The sequence below is a fragment of the Engystomops pustulosus genome, chromosome 4 (assembly GCF_040894005.1).
Source record: "Engystomops pustulosus chromosome 4, aEngPut4.maternal, whole genome shotgun sequence".
NCBI classification, from domain to species: Eukaryota; Metazoa; Chordata; class Amphibia; order Anura; family Leptodactylidae; genus Engystomops; species Engystomops pustulosus.
This window is the reverse complement of record NC_092414.1, coordinates 226,176,594-226,193,150: the sequence shown is the minus strand read 5'-3', so window position 1 is coordinate 226,193,150 and position 16,557 is coordinate 226,176,594.

The following is a 16,557-nucleotide window of genomic DNA, read 5'->3' as shown; positions in this document are numbered from 1 at the left end:
CTGGGAAGGACGGAGACACTGGAGTGGCCTCTAGGAAGGCCGGAGACGGGGGTGTGGAAGAGTCTCTTGGGGCTAGAATCTAAGTGGCCCCTGGTCTTCGCCAGAGCCCCCCGCAAAGCGGGATGGTCTTGCTGCGGCGGGGGTGCCACCAGGACGTTTCACGGGTGCAACTAGGCCCGTGGTTGCAGCCAAGGTAGGGAAGTGGGAAGGCAGGACCTCGGGAAGGCAGGACCTCAGGATGGCCACCGGGATACAGGACCGCCACACGAGTACAGGACCGCCACAGGAACACAGAACCACCACAGGAACACAGGACTGCCACAGGGACATAGGACCCCTACAGGGACACAGGACCATGGGAAAATCCACAGGAACACGGGAAACACAGAGGCGTCTGAAAAAGCACAGGAAACACGGAGGCGTCTCTTCAGTGAAATGACTTGAAGATCCAGCAGAGAGTGAAGTGAGGTGCCAGATTGTAAGGGCATGCCGGATTAGTACGAAAAAAAGGAGTAGATCGGCACTCACTAGGTCCGTTAAAATTCTTCAGCAATTTTATTCATCCGTAATTAGGACTATACACATAACGGCAAATACAAAGATAAGGTGCTGTACACAGGTTACATCTTACGCGTTTCAGATTATTAGGTCCTTAGTCATAGATGCCGGATTAGCCAGCGCCAATTAGGAGGATGCTGACCCTTTAAATCTGGATGAGTAGGAGGAGGTGTGCGGCCTGGACAAGACCACAGACTGGAGCCTGGAGAGGAAAGTACTGGCCGGGGGATAGCCGCGCCACACTGGAGGATCGTGGGTATGGCCCTGACAGACTCCGCCTGTATCGTCAGCTGAGGAACCTATGCAGGTGGACAGAATCTGTCTCTCCCTACAAGAGCATTTTAGACAACATCTGGAGAACCTCTGCCTGTATTGTGCCAGCCCAGAGCACTTCATCGGTACTTTTCCAATGGGTTCTTGGGAGAAGCATCCCTCGGTGTCAGCAAAGCTTCTCCAAGCCTGACTATTCCATTGCTCCTCAGCTTTGGCACCGGCACCCAGATCCAGGTTTCTGCTTTCCTGGATTTGGGCTCTACAGCGAACTTTGTGGATGCTGCCCTGGTCTCCCAGCATCACTTCCTGGTGGTTCATCTCGAGAAACCATTGTCCATTGCCTCGGTCAGTTGCCAGAATCTCTCAGTGCCCATCTGGTTTCGCACGGAACCCCTGCTCCTGCAAGTTGGTGCCTTACATAAAGAGAGACCTTCTTTTTTTGTGCTACCCCAAAGCACTTTCTTTTTGTCACCAAGAAGGATGGCTCTCTCCGCCCTTGTATAGACTATCGCGGTCTTAACAAGGTCACCGTTAAGAATCGCTATCCTCTGCTGCTGATCACGGAGCTGTTTGACCGTCTACGGGGTGCGAGAGTCTTTTCCAAATTGGCTCTTTGTGGGGCCTACAACCTCATCCGCAGTAGGAAGGGTGACGAGTGAATGACCGTCTTTAACACCCATGATGGCCATTTTGAATATTTAGTTATGCCCTTTGGACTTTGTAATGCGCCAGCCGTTTTCCAGGAATTTGTTAATGACATCTTCAGGGACTTATTGTACAGTTGTGTCGTGGTATACCTGGATGATATCCTTGTGTATTCTGCTGATCTTGAGTCCCGCCAGTCCAACGTACGGCAAGTGCAGTCGCCTCAGGGTTAACCATCTCTATGCCAAACTGGAGAAATGCCAGTTTCATCAGAAGAGCCTTCCGTTCCTTGGCTATATAATTTCCAATGCAAATGGATGGTGCAAAGTTATCTGCGGTTCTTTAGCACTTTTCTCGTCTCTTCCCACATTTCTCGTCTCTGGTAGTTCTGATGGTGGCGCTAATGAGGAAAGGTGTTAATTTGCATTTCTGGTCTGCAGCGGCAGAGGAGGCTTTCGCGAAACTAAAGACTGCCTTTTCCTCTGCATCAGTTCTTACCCAACCTGATACCAAAACCCGTTCCTTGTGGAAGTTGATGCCTCCTCCGTGGGAGCTGGGGAGGTCCTTACCCAGAAGGGGCCTAAGGGCAGAACTCCCACCTGCGGCTTATTCTCCATAACTTTCTCCTCCGCAGAGAGGAATTATTCTATTGGAGATCTGGCTATCAAGCTTGCCTTGGAGGAATGGCGCCATCTGCTGGAGGAGGCCCGATTTCCAGTCAGCATTTACATGGACAACAACCTGCTGGTCTTCTGTTGCTGTTACCCGTGCCTACCTGCCTGTGGTCTCATGCGGCTATGGACTTTGTCACAGATCTGCTGCCGTCATCTGGCAATACCGTCATCTGGGTAGTGACTGACCTTTTTCTAAGTTGTCCCGCATCGTTTCGGATCGAGGAATTCAGTTCGTGTCCAAGTTCTGGAGATCTCTGTTCAGCCAGCTGCAGGTGAAACTGGACTTTTCTTCTGCCTATCAACCACAGTCTAACGGTCAAGTGGAGAGATTGAATCAGACTTTAGGTTGCTACCACTTTGTGTCCACCTGTCAGGACGACGGGGCTTCTCTTCTACCATGGACAGAGTTCTCCTACAATTCTCTGAAGAGCCAGCGAGTTGGCACCCTAGAGACCGGGAACGCGCGCGGCCTGTCAGATCGGAAAGCAGGCTCGTGGACAGGTGAGTCCGGGGACGAGCTAGCCACGCCACCACAGAGAGGGACACTGGTGTGCCCGCGATCTGTGACATGGATGGGGCACCTGTGACAGTACCCCCACCCTTAGGGGTCTCCCTATTCTTTGGCCTTCTCCCAAAGCACCTCCGGAGGAGAGCAGGTGCAACATGTTTTGGAGGAACTGGCACCTTACCAGAAAAGTCTGAAGAGGTCAGGATGGGTGGCGGTGAAGAAGTGCCGCTTGGGTAGCATTCTGATCCCCAACACAGGATCTCACCAGTTTTCCAGTTGAGGACCGGAGCATGAAGTTGCAGCCATGGGCGACCCAGGATAGGTGGAGCGGTGGATGAGAGGTGGAGCGAGGCAGGATGTAGAAGAAAAGTCTCTCTTTGTGATGAGCTCCAACCTGGAGAAGAACTGGCTTAGTGCGGTACCGAACCAGACCTGGCAAGATCTGTCCATCGATGGAAGATATGGATAAAGGATTCCGAAGAGGAACCACTGGAATGTGATGCCAGGGAGACCGGAGCGGCATCCACAAAATTTCCAGACTTCCAGAAATGCTGAGATTTGCGGTGGAGCCCTGTTACCGACACTGAGGAATACGTGAACTGTTAGGCGTGAAGACAACGTCTTCACACCTAGGGATGTCTGTCCCAGACAAGGTGATGGTGTCTCCGAGACATGGGAGGACGGACAGGACAAACCCTGATGAGATGCTGGGGACTGGCACAGAATAGACAGAGGTTCTCTTGGAGACGTCTGGAAGGTTCCTCGGCGGCGAGACGGGCACTGTCAACTTGCATAGACCTCAATTCAGACTGTGCAGCCGGAGACCAACGCACCGTGAATCGCACGTCTATCCGAGTGGCCAGGGTTATGAGATCATTCAGAGGACCCGGCAGATCATGGACAGCCAGTGTGTCTTTATTCTGGGAAGACAGTCCTTTCTAGAAAGCTGCTAACTAGGCCGCATCATTCCAGGAGAGCTCAGAAGCTATGGTGCGGAACTTGACAGCATATTCGCCCACAGATGAGACTTCTTGGCGCAGGTTCGACATCGCCATCTCAGCTGAGGATGAGTGAGCTCCTCGAACACGGACTGGAGTTCAGCTAGGGACGTAGCAAGGGTAGCCGTGACTGGATTGCCTCTGTCCCACTGAGAAGCAGCCCAGACCAGGGCTGCTTCTCAGACTCTCTCCTGATAAGGTATCTCGACCTCGGCTGCCACAGCGGGCTAGTTGTACCTGTGGAACGACCTGGTGGTATTCAGTGGGATGGGCTTGCTGCGGCTGGCTCTGGTGAAGACCAGGTGCCACTAAGATTCCGGTCCCAGGTGTCCGCTAGTACCACCTCCCGTGGTGGTCCTGAGAATCCACTCATCCCGAATTCTGACAAACACCATAGGCCCGTCTGGTGACACCTGCCCCCTGTAATATCACTGCCACCATAGGCCCGTCTGTTGACCCCTGCCCCCTGTAACATCATCACTACCATAGGCTCGTTAGTTGACACCTGCCCAACTGTAACATCATCTCCACCATAGACTCGTCTGGTGACACTTGCCCCCCTGTAACATAACCACCACCATAGACTCGTCTGGTGACACCTCCCCCCCTGTAACATAACCACCACCATAGACTCGTCTGGTGACACCTCCCCCCCTGTAACATAACCACCACCATAGACTCGTCTGGTGACACCTGCCCCCCTGTAACATCACCACCACCATGGACTTGTCTGGTGACACCTGCCCCCCTGTAACATAACCACCACCATAGACTCGTCTGGTGACAAGTGCCCCCCTGTAACATCACCACCACCATTGGCTCGTCTGGTGACACCTGCCCCCCTGTAACATCACCACCACCATAGACTCGTCTGGTGACACCTGCCCCCCTGTGACATCATCATCACCGTATACTCGTCTGGTGACACCTGCCCCCTGTAATATCATCACCACCATAGACTCGTCTGGTGACACCTGCCCCCCTGTAACATCACCACCACCATTGGCTCGTCTGGTGACACCTGCCCCCCTGTAACATCACCACCACCATAGACTCGTCTGGTGACACCTGCCCTCCATGTAACATCACCACTGCCATAGACTCGTCTTGTAACACCTGCCCCCCTGTAACATCACCACCACCATAGACTCGTCTGGTGACACCTGCCCCCCATGTAACATCACCACTGCCATAGACTCGTCTGGTGACACCTACCCCCCATGTAACATCACCACTGCCATAGACTCGTCTGGTGACACCTGCCCCCCTGTAATATCACCACCACCATAGACTCGTCTGGTGACCCCTTCCCCCCCTGTGACATCATCATCACCATAGACTCGTCTGGTGACAACTGCCCCCCTGTAACATCACCACCACCATAGACTCGTCTGGTGACACCTGCCCCCCTGTAACATCATCACCACCATAGACTCGTCTGGTGACACCTGCCCCCCTGTAACATCATCACCACCATAGACTCGTCTGGTGACACCTGCTCCCCATGTAACATCATCACCACCATAGACTCGTCTGGTGACACCTGCCCCCCTGTGACATCATCACCACCATAGACTCGTCTGGTGACAACTGCCCCCCTGTAACATCATCACCACCATAGACTCGTCTGGTGACACCTGCTCCCCATGTAACATCATCACCACCATAGACTCGTCTGGTGACACCTGCCCCCCTGTGACATCATCATCACCATAGACTCGTCTGGTAACATCCCCCCCCCCCCCCCCCCGTAACATCACCACCAACATAGACTCGTCTGGTGTCACCTGCTCCCCCTGTAACATCACTACCACCATAGGCTCATCTAGTGACACCTGCCCCCCTGTAACATCACTACCACCATAGGCTCATCTAGTGACACCTGCCCCCCTGTAACATCACCAACACCATAGACTTGTCCAGTGACTCCTGCCCCCGTAACATCATCACCCCCATAGGCCCATCTAGTGACACCTGTCCCCCCTGTAACTTCACAACCACCATAGAACCATCTAGTGACACCTGTCCCCCTATAACATTACCCCAACATAGGCCCGTCTGGTGACACCTACCTCCCCTGTAGCACCACCAGCACCATAGGCTCGTCTGGTGACACCAGCTCAACTGTATCATCATCACCACCATAAGTTCATCTGATAGCTGCCCCCTGTAACATTCCCACCACCATAGGCTTGTCTAGTGACACCTGCCCCTCTTTCAACATCACCCCCACCAGAGACTCATGTGGTAACACCAGTGGTTGAGGTTTAGCACACTCCTTCACGTCTCCATCTTTTCTTGTTGTGTTGGCAGGGACCCAGCAGCCTGGCTGTAGTTGTGGCATAGCACCATGATATCCTGGATGGCTTGGTCCAATTGAACAGGCAACATTCTCCGGGGATGCAAGAAGAGGAGAAGACCGCTGTATAGAGAACGGAGCCACTGGGACACTACTGGTGTATATATAGTGATAGATGCCCAGGCAGGTGGTGAAGGGCTCAAAGGCCCATGGGAATCACGCATCAAGAATTTAGGAGTACCTCAGCACTAGTCATGTAGTTAGAAGGCTGGCTAGTAGGAGCCAGATTGGCTCTGCTGCTTGGGCAGAAAGGTGGCAGTCTCTGTGGAATTATCACATGGTGATGCACACTATGGATGCCTCTGTCTGAAGCCATAGCCATAGTCTCTCTTTATCTCTGGTACAACCTGCTAATGTCTCTCTGTGATTCTTACAGTCTCTGTATCTATGGTACAACCTGCTCCATAGATATACCACTGAGTGAGTGTAAATGACTGCATCAAAGCTGGTCTCTCCTCCTTAGTGGAGTGGCATGCAAAAAAGCATTTCCATTTCTTAAACAGTTTGGCTGTAAGCACAGACCTCCTGCATTCTTCTTCAGTCCTTTCCAGTTGGAATTGTTGGAATTGCGGACTGCCTTCCAAGCGGATCAGGATGACTGGCTTCAGATGAGAGACCTGGAAGGAGTTCGGGATGTGCATAGCGGGTGGAAGACAGAGCGAATAGGCCACTGGATTTATGCGCTTCAGCACCTCAAATGGACCTAGGAAATGTGGACCAAGTTTGTATCTGGGAATCTTAAGTCGGGCAAATCTAGAAGACAGCCAAACTTTATCACCCGGAGAGAAGACTGGAGGAGACCTGCGTTTCCTGTCAGCCTGGTTCTTGGTGTGAGTGGAAGCCTGGAGTAGACAGTGACACGTTTGCACCCAGATGGATCTGAGATCTCGGACCAATTCTCCCACATGAGAGCACTCAGTAAGAGGGAGAGGTGGACGTGGATGTTGTCCATAAACAATGAAAAAGGGACTGGAGCCGGCAGATTCAGAGTCCCAGGAATTGTAGGAAAACTCTGCCCCTTGCAACAGAGTAGACTAGTCGTCCTGACGGGCAGATACAGAGTCTGTGTTAACTCTCTCTACTTGTCCATTGGACTACAAATGGTACACAGAGGGGAAATCCAGCAGCACTTGAAGTTGACTACACAGGAATCGCCAGAATTTGGAAACAAATTGAACCCCACAGTCAGAAACGATATGCAGAGGAAGTCCATGAAGCCAGAAGATGTGAAGCCGCACGTGAGGGTTCGACCTTTGGGCCCTTTCTGGGTAAGAACGGCTGCAGCACCAACGGAGGAGGCGTCAACCTCGAGCAGGAACGATTTCTCAGTATTGGGCCGTGTGGAAACGGGAGCAGATGCAAAGGCAGACTTCATCTTGGAGAAAGCTTCCTCAGCCAGCTTAGGATTGGTGGTTTTCTTTGTCAGTGCCACTACGGGAGACACGAGGGAGGAGAAATGCAGAATGACGGTAGTAATTAGCGAAGACCTACTGGGCGAGGCCACTGAATTACTGCAGACAACTTGGCAGGATCCATCTGTAGTCCCTTGTCAGAGATGATGTATTCAAGGAATGGTAGACGCTTCTAGTGGAACTGGCACTTCTCGAGTTTGGCATATAGGCAATAAGCCCTTAGGCGCCTGAGAACTTCTTGCACGTGGAACTAATGAGACTCTAGGTCAGAAGAAAACACCAGGATATCGTCCAACGACACAAGTGTAATGTAAGGCCCTAAAGATGTCGTTCACAAATTCTTGAAATACTACAGGCACATTGCACAGTCCAAAAGGCATGACCAGATCCTCAAATTGGCCGTCCCGAGTGTAAAAGGCAGTCCTCCACTCATCACCCTCACGGATACGGAAAAGATTATATTCCCCCCGAAGGTCCAATTCAGTAAAGATCTTGGCTCCACGGAGGCGGTCAAAGAGTTCCGTGATCAGGGGTAGTGGATACCGGTTCTTCACCATGACTTTATTAAGACCACAATAGTCTATGCAGGGGCTGAGAGATCCGTCTTTCTTGGCAACAAAGAAGGAGAAGACAGATACATCCCTTCTGTAAATTTTCCTTGATGTAGACAGACATGGCTGTGGTTTCTGGCATGGAGAGTGGGTAAACTCAACGCTGTGGGGGTGATGTCTCAGGGAGCAGCTCTATAGGGCAATTGTAGGAACGATGTGGGGGGTGGGTCTCTGCTTGCTTCTCTGAGAAGACATCAGCATAGTCCCTATAAGCAGCTGGAAGACCCACCAAAGGCTTGGATGACAATGATGAGACCAATGTAGAGTAAAGGAAATATGAGGCTTATCGGGTGCGCTCGTGAACCACTGGTTAGACCAAGGAATGATGCAGTAGGGTTAAATTAACTGATATTTATTTCTCAGATAAAACACCTTTGGGCCTCTTGCTGCTTTAGGTCATTCAGGGTGGTCTGGATAGCTACCATCAGGGTTTTAACTAGATTGGGGGTGAGGCACTTGGCTTCTCCGCTCAGGTCCCTGGAGTTCACCTTCTTCTTCCTGGTGCATGTAAGTGCATTGTCCGTGTATAATGCGCTGTGCGGGGAGTCACTAAGATCGTGCCCCTGATATCCTGCATGTGTCGCTCCCCGCTCATGTCCCCGGAGTTCACCTTCTTCCTCCTGGTGCATGTAAGTGCATTGTCCGTGTATAATGCGCTGTGCGGGGAGTCACTAAGATCGTGCACCCGATATCCTGCATGTGTCACTTCCCCGCTCAGGTCCCCGGAGTTCACCTTCTTCTTCCTGGTGCATGTAAGTGCATTGTCCGTGTATAATGCGCTGTGCGGGGAGTCACTAAGATCGTGCCCCTGATATCCTGCATGTGTCACTTCCCCGCTCAGGTCCCCGGAGTTCACCTTCTTCTTCCTGGTGCATGTAAGTGCATTGTCCGTGTATAATGCGCTGTGCGGGGAGTCACTGAGATCCTGCCCCCGATATCCTGCATGTGTCGCTTCCCCGCTCAGGTCCCCGGAGTTCACCTTCTTCTTCCTGGTGCATGTAAGTGCTTGATCTTGTGACACAAATTGAAAGTTAAATCCCGCGCTCAGTCCGAATCAGTCGGATCGTTCGTTGGCTCACCCCCTGATTTCTGCCGCATGAAAGCCGACACGATGCACCAAAATCTGACACAATGGGGCAGATTTACTTACCTGGTCCAGTCGCGATCCAGCGGCGGGTTCTTCGCCGCTGATTCGGGTTCGGCCGGCGATTCACTAAGGTCGATATCCGACATCCACTAGGTGTCGCTGCGCCCAAGGCCGCTGGAGTTCACTAGAGTTCACCTTCTATTTCTTGGTGCACGTTAAATACCGTGGTTTTTCCGAATCTGTCGGGTTTTCCGATGGCCAGGCAACCAGGCACAATTGCGCTGAAATCCTTCACGGAATCGCGCGATTCGGACTTAGTAAATGAGCCCCAATGCCCTTCTAAATGCCTGTCCCAGCGGAGCGATCCCTGAAAACGTTGGAAAACCCGACGGAAATGGACACGGCTTGTATAGGTAGATGGTGAACTGTGTCGCACCTGATTATTGTCGGATAATGCACTTTCGGTGAACTCCAGCGGCCGGGTAAGTAAATGTGCCCCAAAATATCACTGCATATACTGCACATCCCTCGCTATCACTGCATCTCTCACGTGACTAGGAGGACATCTGCTGGAGAGAGACGGGATCACAGCCCGGAGTACAGCGCGCAAGTGCAACCGAGGAAATCGTCCATATACAGTCATGGCCATAAGTCCTGAGAATGACCCAAATCTCCTCCTGTCACATGATGTGTCCCTCTGGTCTGTCAGATGTTTATCACATACAGAGATACAAGTGCAATCATATTATGGGGAGCAGAAGCTTTTATTGTCAGGTGGGAGGAGTTACTGCAGCGAGTCAGTATCTGCAGGACCTCTCCTTCTTCTCCAGGACCTCTGCAATTCTCCCCGGCAGCTGTCACTCACCTCCTGCACCAGATCCTGACTGATCGCCGTCCATTCCTGCACTATCACTGCTGCATTCTGTCACAGTGGGGGTCATTTACTAAGGGCCCAATTCGCGTTTTCCCGACATGTTACCCGAATATTTCCGATTTGCGCTGATTGTACCTGAATTGCCCCGGGATTTTGGCGCACGCGATCGTATTGTGGCGCATCGGCGCCAGCATGCGCGGAACGGAAATCGGGGGGCGTGGCCGAACGAAAACCCGACAGATTTGGAAAAACCGCTGCATTTTTAAAAAAAAATTGTGTCGCGAAAATTTCACTCACCTTCATCCTGGATAGGCCGGTGTATTTCGAGGCATTCCAGCGGACTTTAGCGCAGCAGCGCCACCTGGTGGACGGCAGAGGAACTACCATCATAAATCCCGGCCGGACCCGAATCCAGCGCAGAGAAGGCGCCGCTGGATCACCAATGGGCCGGGTAAGTAAATCTGCCCCAGTGTGTTGGTTTTGTTTGTCCCCCGTCTCCTGATGATTGACCACAAGTTCTCAATGGGATAAGATCTGGGGAGTTTCCGGGCCATGGACCCAGAATCTCTGTGTTCTGTTCCCGGGCCATGGACCCAGAATCTCTGTGTTCTGTTCCCGGGCCATGGACCCAGAATCTCTGTGTTCTGTCCCCGGGCCATGGACCCAGAATCTCTGTGTTCTGTTCCCGGGCCATGGACCCAGAATCTCTGTGTTCTGTCCCCGGGCCATGGACCCAGAATCTCTGTGTTCTGTTCCCGGGCCATGGACCCAGAATCTCTGTGTTCTGTTCCCTGCACCATTTAGTTCTCCCCTTTATGGCCGGTGCTCCATCATGCTGGAGGAGGCTCTGCTCATCACCATCTGCTCCGGGAGGGTTGGGAGAAGCGGCTCCTGGAGGGTCGGGAGAAGCGGCTCCTGGAGGACATTCTGCTCCCATTCTTTATTCATGGAGGTGTTTTTAGGCGATTCCCTTGGCTGAGAAGCCGCCCCCCCCCCCCACATGAATGGCTGCAGGAGGCTTTACAGGGGCAGGAGACAGGACTGGGGGCATCGCTCACCTTGTCTGCTCCCAACAATCAGAAAGGGGATTCATCAGAGACAATGCCTTTCCCCCAGTCCTCAGCGTCCACTCCCTCCACCTCCTGCAGAATATCCGTCTGTCCCCCAGTCCTCAGCGTCCACTCCCTGCACCTCCTGCAGAATATCCGTCTGTCCTCCAGTCCTCAGCGTCCACTCCCTGCACCTCCTGCAGAATATCCGTCTGTCCCCCAGTCCTCAGCGTCCACTCCCTGCACCTCCTGCAGAATATCCGTCTGTCCTCCAGTCCTCAGCGTCCACTCCCTGCACCTCCTGCAGAATATCCGTCTGTCCTCCAGTCCTCAGCGTCCACTCCCTCCACCTCCTGCAGAATATCCGTCTGTCCCCCAGTCCTCAGCGTCCACTCCCTCCACCTCCTGCAGAATATCCGTCTGTCCCCCAGTCCTCAGCGTCCACCCCCTCCACCTCCTGCAGAATATCCGTCTGTCCCCCAGTCCTCAGCGTCCACTCCCTGCACCTCCTGCAGAATATCCGTCTGTCCCCCAGTCCTCAGCGTCCACTCCCTGCACCTCCTGCAGAATATCCGTCTGTCCCCCAGTCCTCAGCGTCCACTCCCTGCACCTCCTGCAGAATATCCGTCTGTCCCCCAGTCCTCAGCGTCCACTCCCTGCACCTCCTGCAGAATATCCGTCTGTCCTCCAGTCCTCAGCGTCCACTCCCTGCACCTCCTGCAGAATATCCGTCTGTCCCCCAGTCCTCAGCGTCCACTCCCTGCACCTCCTGCAGAATATCCGTCTGTCCCCCAGTCCTCAGCGTCCACTCCCTGCACCTCCTGCAGAATATCCGTCTGTCCCCCGGTCCTCAGCGTCCACTCCCTGCACCTCCTGCAGAATATCCGTCTGTCCCCCAGTCCTCAGCGTCCACTCCCTGCACCTCCTGCAGAATATCCGTCTGTCCCCCAGTCCTCAGCGTCCACTCCCTGCACCTCCTGCAGAATATCCGTCTGTCCCCCAGTCCTCAGCGTCCACTCCCTCCACCTCCTGCAGAATATCCGTCTGTCCCCCAGTCCTCAGCGTCCACTCCCTGCACCTCCTGCAGAATATCCGTCTGTCCTCCAGTCCTCAGCGTCCACTCCCTGCACCTCCTGCAGAATATCCGTCTGTCCCCCAGTCCTCAGCGTCCACTCCCTGCACCTCCTGCAGAATATCCGTCTGTCCTCCAGTCCTCAGCGTCCACTCCCTGCACCTCCTGCAGAATATCCGTCTGTCCTCCAGTCCTCAGCGTCCACTCCCTCCACCTCCTGCAGAATATCCGTCTGTCCCCCAGTCCTCAGCGTCCACTCCCTCCACCTCCTGCAGAATATCCGTCTGTCCCCCAGTCCTCAGCGTCCACTCCCTGCACCTCCTGCAGAATATCCGTCTGTCCCCCAGTCCTCAGCGTCCACTCCCTGCACCTCCTGCAGAATATCCGTCTGTCCCCCAGTCCTCAGCGTCCACTCCCTGCACCTCCTGCAGAATATCCGTCTGTCCCCCAGTCCTCAGCGTCCACTCCCTGCACCTCCTGCAGAATATCCGTCTGTCCTCCAGTCCTCAGCGTCCACTCCCTGCACCTCCTGCAGAATATCCGTCTGTCCCCCAGTCCTCAGCGTCCACTCCCTGCACCTCCTGCAGAATATCCGTCTGTCCCCCAGTCCTCAGCGTCCACTCCCTGCACCTCCTGCAGAATATCCGTCTGTCCCCCGGTCCTCAGCGTCCACTCCCTGCACCTCCTGCAGAATATCCGTCTGTCCCCCAGTCCTCAGCATCCGCTCCCTGCACCTCCTGCAGAATATCCGTCTGTCCCTGATGGTTCCTGGAGAGAAGCGGCTTCTGTGCTGCCCTCCTGGACACCAGGCCTTGCTCCAGGAGTCTCCGCAGTGTCACAGTGCGTGCAGATGCCTCACACCTGCTGCTGCCATTCCTGAGCTCTGCGATGCTGGGAGCCCCATCCCCAAGCTGAGACACTATATAACATTCTGGAGTATATGCAGATTGCCATTATAAACCCTGATGCTGGCGACTTTGTAAAAATTAACATTTGTATCATTCTCAAAGCTTTTGACCACGACTGTATAGGGGAGAAGTAATACTGTGCACCGCCCATATATACAGAAGTAGTACTGTGCACCGCCCATATATACAGAAGTAGTACTGTGCACCGCCCATATATACAGAAGTAGAAGTACAGCAGTAATAGTAGTATTCTGCACTGTCCATATATGTATGTCAGGATTCGGGATGAGTGGATCTTTTGGACCACTGTGAGAGGTGGTTCTAACCGACACCTGGGACCAGAGTCTAAGTGGATTTCACCAAATCCCGCCGCAAAGCAGGATGGACTTGCTGCGGCAGGGTACCACCTGGTCCTTCCATAGGCGTGACTAGCCCGCGGTGGCAGCCGAGGTCGAGGTATCTTAGCAGGAGACAGTCTCGTGGTCAGGTTCAAGCACAGGGTCAGGGCAGGCGGGAGAGATGCAACGTCAAGTGCAATCCGGGGTCAGCAACAGGAGGTCCAGGCAGAAGGTAAACAGGAACACAGGAACACACAGGAACAGGAACACACAGGAACAGGAACACAGGAGCAGGAACACAAGAGGATCGCAGGAATATCGCTGGGGAGCTTTCTCTAAGGTGTAGGCACATAGATCCGGCAGGGATCACAGGAAGGGGCTGGGAAATTATCAGGAAGGCAGGTGGCCAGCGTCCGTTCCGAGTGATGGAGGAGGAGAAAACCTGGAGACTGAAGGGGCTTCAGTCGCAGATGGATGAGGAATGAGGTGGTGAAAGAGACTGCACCAGAACATCAGCAGACTCCGTACAGCGGGCCCCCTGCAGAGCAGGTGGCTTTACCATCAGACTCGAGCTCTGCTGGTGAGGTGGAAGATGACAACTGCGGCCAGGGTGGGAGGCTGATGGCACAGATACGTCTCCTCGAGTCTCCGGTCCATATGCAGAACTTATGGTGATGATCTGGGACCGGAGATTAAAATGAAGATCAAGGCTAAGAAGATCTCGGCCAGAGAGGAGGTAAGACTGGTGCATGTTCCCTACCCTGTGCACTCTGACCAGATCATCGCTATGCTGCAACATCTATGGACTTCCCTGCCACATCCGCGACAGCAAGCGTCAGCAGCTCCTCCTGTTTCTTCTGATTGTTTGCCTCCTGCTGAACCCAGGTTGAGACTTTCCTTACTGTCCAAATATGATGGGGATCCCAAACTGTGCAGAGGCTTCATCACCCAGTGCTCCCTGGATATTTAACTTATGCCTTCACAGTTTGTATCTGAGCAGTCCAAGGTGGCGTTTATTATCAGTCTTCTGTGTGGGAAGGCCCTGGCATGGGTGGCACCCCACTGGGACAAGAAGGATCCCATTACGGCTGACATCTCTTCCTTTTTCACAGAGTTCCGGTCAGTCTTTGAGGAACCAGCCCGTGCATCATCGGTGGGCTCTACAGCAAACTTTGTGAATGCTGCCCTGGTCTCCCAGCATCACTTCACGGTCATTGTCCATTGCCTCGGTCAGTGGCCAGATTCTTTCCATACCAATCTGGTTCCGCACAGAACCCCTGCTCCTTCAAGTTGGTGCTTTACACAAAGAGAGACTTTCTTTGTTTGTGCTACCCCAATGCACTTCCTCTCTCCTGCTGGGTCTCCCTTGGTTGCAGCATCATGCCCCTGTGCTGGACTTCTGGTGAGATTCTTCATTGGGGTCCGAATTGTTCCTCACACTGTATGGTGATTCTTCGTCCGCTACCTGTCAGGATTTCGACGTTGTCTCCCGAGCCTCTGGAGGGGCTTCCTGCTCCATATCTGGACTTCGCAGATGAGTTCTCCAAGAAGCAAACTGAGACTCTTCCTCCACATCGTCCCTACGATTGCCCGATCAACCTGCTGCCCGCTCTCGGTTCCTGAGACTGGCGCCATGTCTGAGTACATCAAAGAGAATCTGCAAAGGGGCTCCATATGTAAATCCTCCTCTCCAGCTGGCGCAGGTTTCTTTTTTGTCACCAAGAAGGATGGCTCCCTCCTCCCCTGTATAGGCTATAGTGGTCTTAACAAGGTCACCGTTAAGAATCGCTATCCTCTGCCGCTGATCACGAAGCTGTTTGACTGTCTACGGGGCTCAAGACTTTTCTTCAAATTGGATCTTCGTGGAGCCAACAACCTCATCCGCATCAGGAAAGGAGACGAGTGGAAGACCGCCTTTAACATCCATGATGGCCATTTTGAATATTTAGTTATGCCCTTGGGACTTTGTAATGCGCCAGCCGTTTTCCAGGAATTTGGTAATGACATCTTCAGGGACTTATTGTACAGTTGTGTTGTGGTTTACCTGGATGACATTCTTGTGTATTATGCGGATCTCGTGTCCCACCAGTCCCACGTACGGCAAGTGCTCAGCTGCCTCAGGGTTAACCATCTCTACACCAAACTGGAGAAATGCCAGTTTCATCAGAAGAGCCTTCCGTACCTTGGCTTCATAATCTCCTTGCAGTTGGATCCTGCAAAGTTATCTGCAGTTCTTCGGTGACCATGCCCAGTAGGACTACATGCCATTCAAAGATTTCTGGGCTTCGCAAACTATTATAGACAATTTATCCCACATTCCTCGTCTCTGGTTGCCCGATGGTGGCGCTTACTAAGAAGGGTGTCAACCTAATACCGAAAAGCCCTTCCTTGTGGAAGCCTCCTCAGTGGGAGCTGGGGTGGTTCTTACCCAGAAAGGGCCTAAGGGCCGAACTCTCACCTGCGGCTTCTTCTCCAAAACCTTCTCTTCTGTGGAGAGAAACTATTGTATTGGAGATCGTGAGCTTCTGGCTATCTCGCTTGCCTTGGAGGAGTGGCGCTATCTCCTGGAGGAAGCCCGATTTCCAGTTAGTATTTACACGGACCACAAGAACCTTCAATATCTTCAGATGGCTCAGTGACTGAATCCGCGTCAAGCCTGGTGGTCTCTCTTTTTTTCCCACTTTAACTTCCACATCCATTTCCGTCCAGCTGAGAAGGCAGCGCCGGTGGACCTCCGGCAGTTACCTCCAGACCTGGTCTTCATAAGAGGATCCTGACCCTGGGACATTCTTCTCATGTGGCTGGGCACCCTGGGGTGCAGCACACTGTGGCCCCCATTTCCCGATTCTACTGGTGGCCTGACTTGGTCAAGGACGTTCAGGATTTTTAGGAGTTCCTGTGCCTCTTATGCCCGCAATAAGCCCTCACGACAAAAACCTGCTGGTCTTCTGTTGCCGTTACCCATGCCTACCTGCCCATGGTCTCATGGGGCTATGGACTTTATTACGGATCTGCCGTCATCATCTGGCAACACCGTCATCTGGGTGGTGACTGAGCGCTTTTCCAAAATGTTCCATTTTTTCCCTCTACCAGGTTTGCCTTCTGCTCCACATCTTTCCAGTCTCTTCTTCCAGCACATCTTCTGGTTTCATGGCCTTTTCCGGCACCTCGTTTCGGATCGAGGTGTTCAG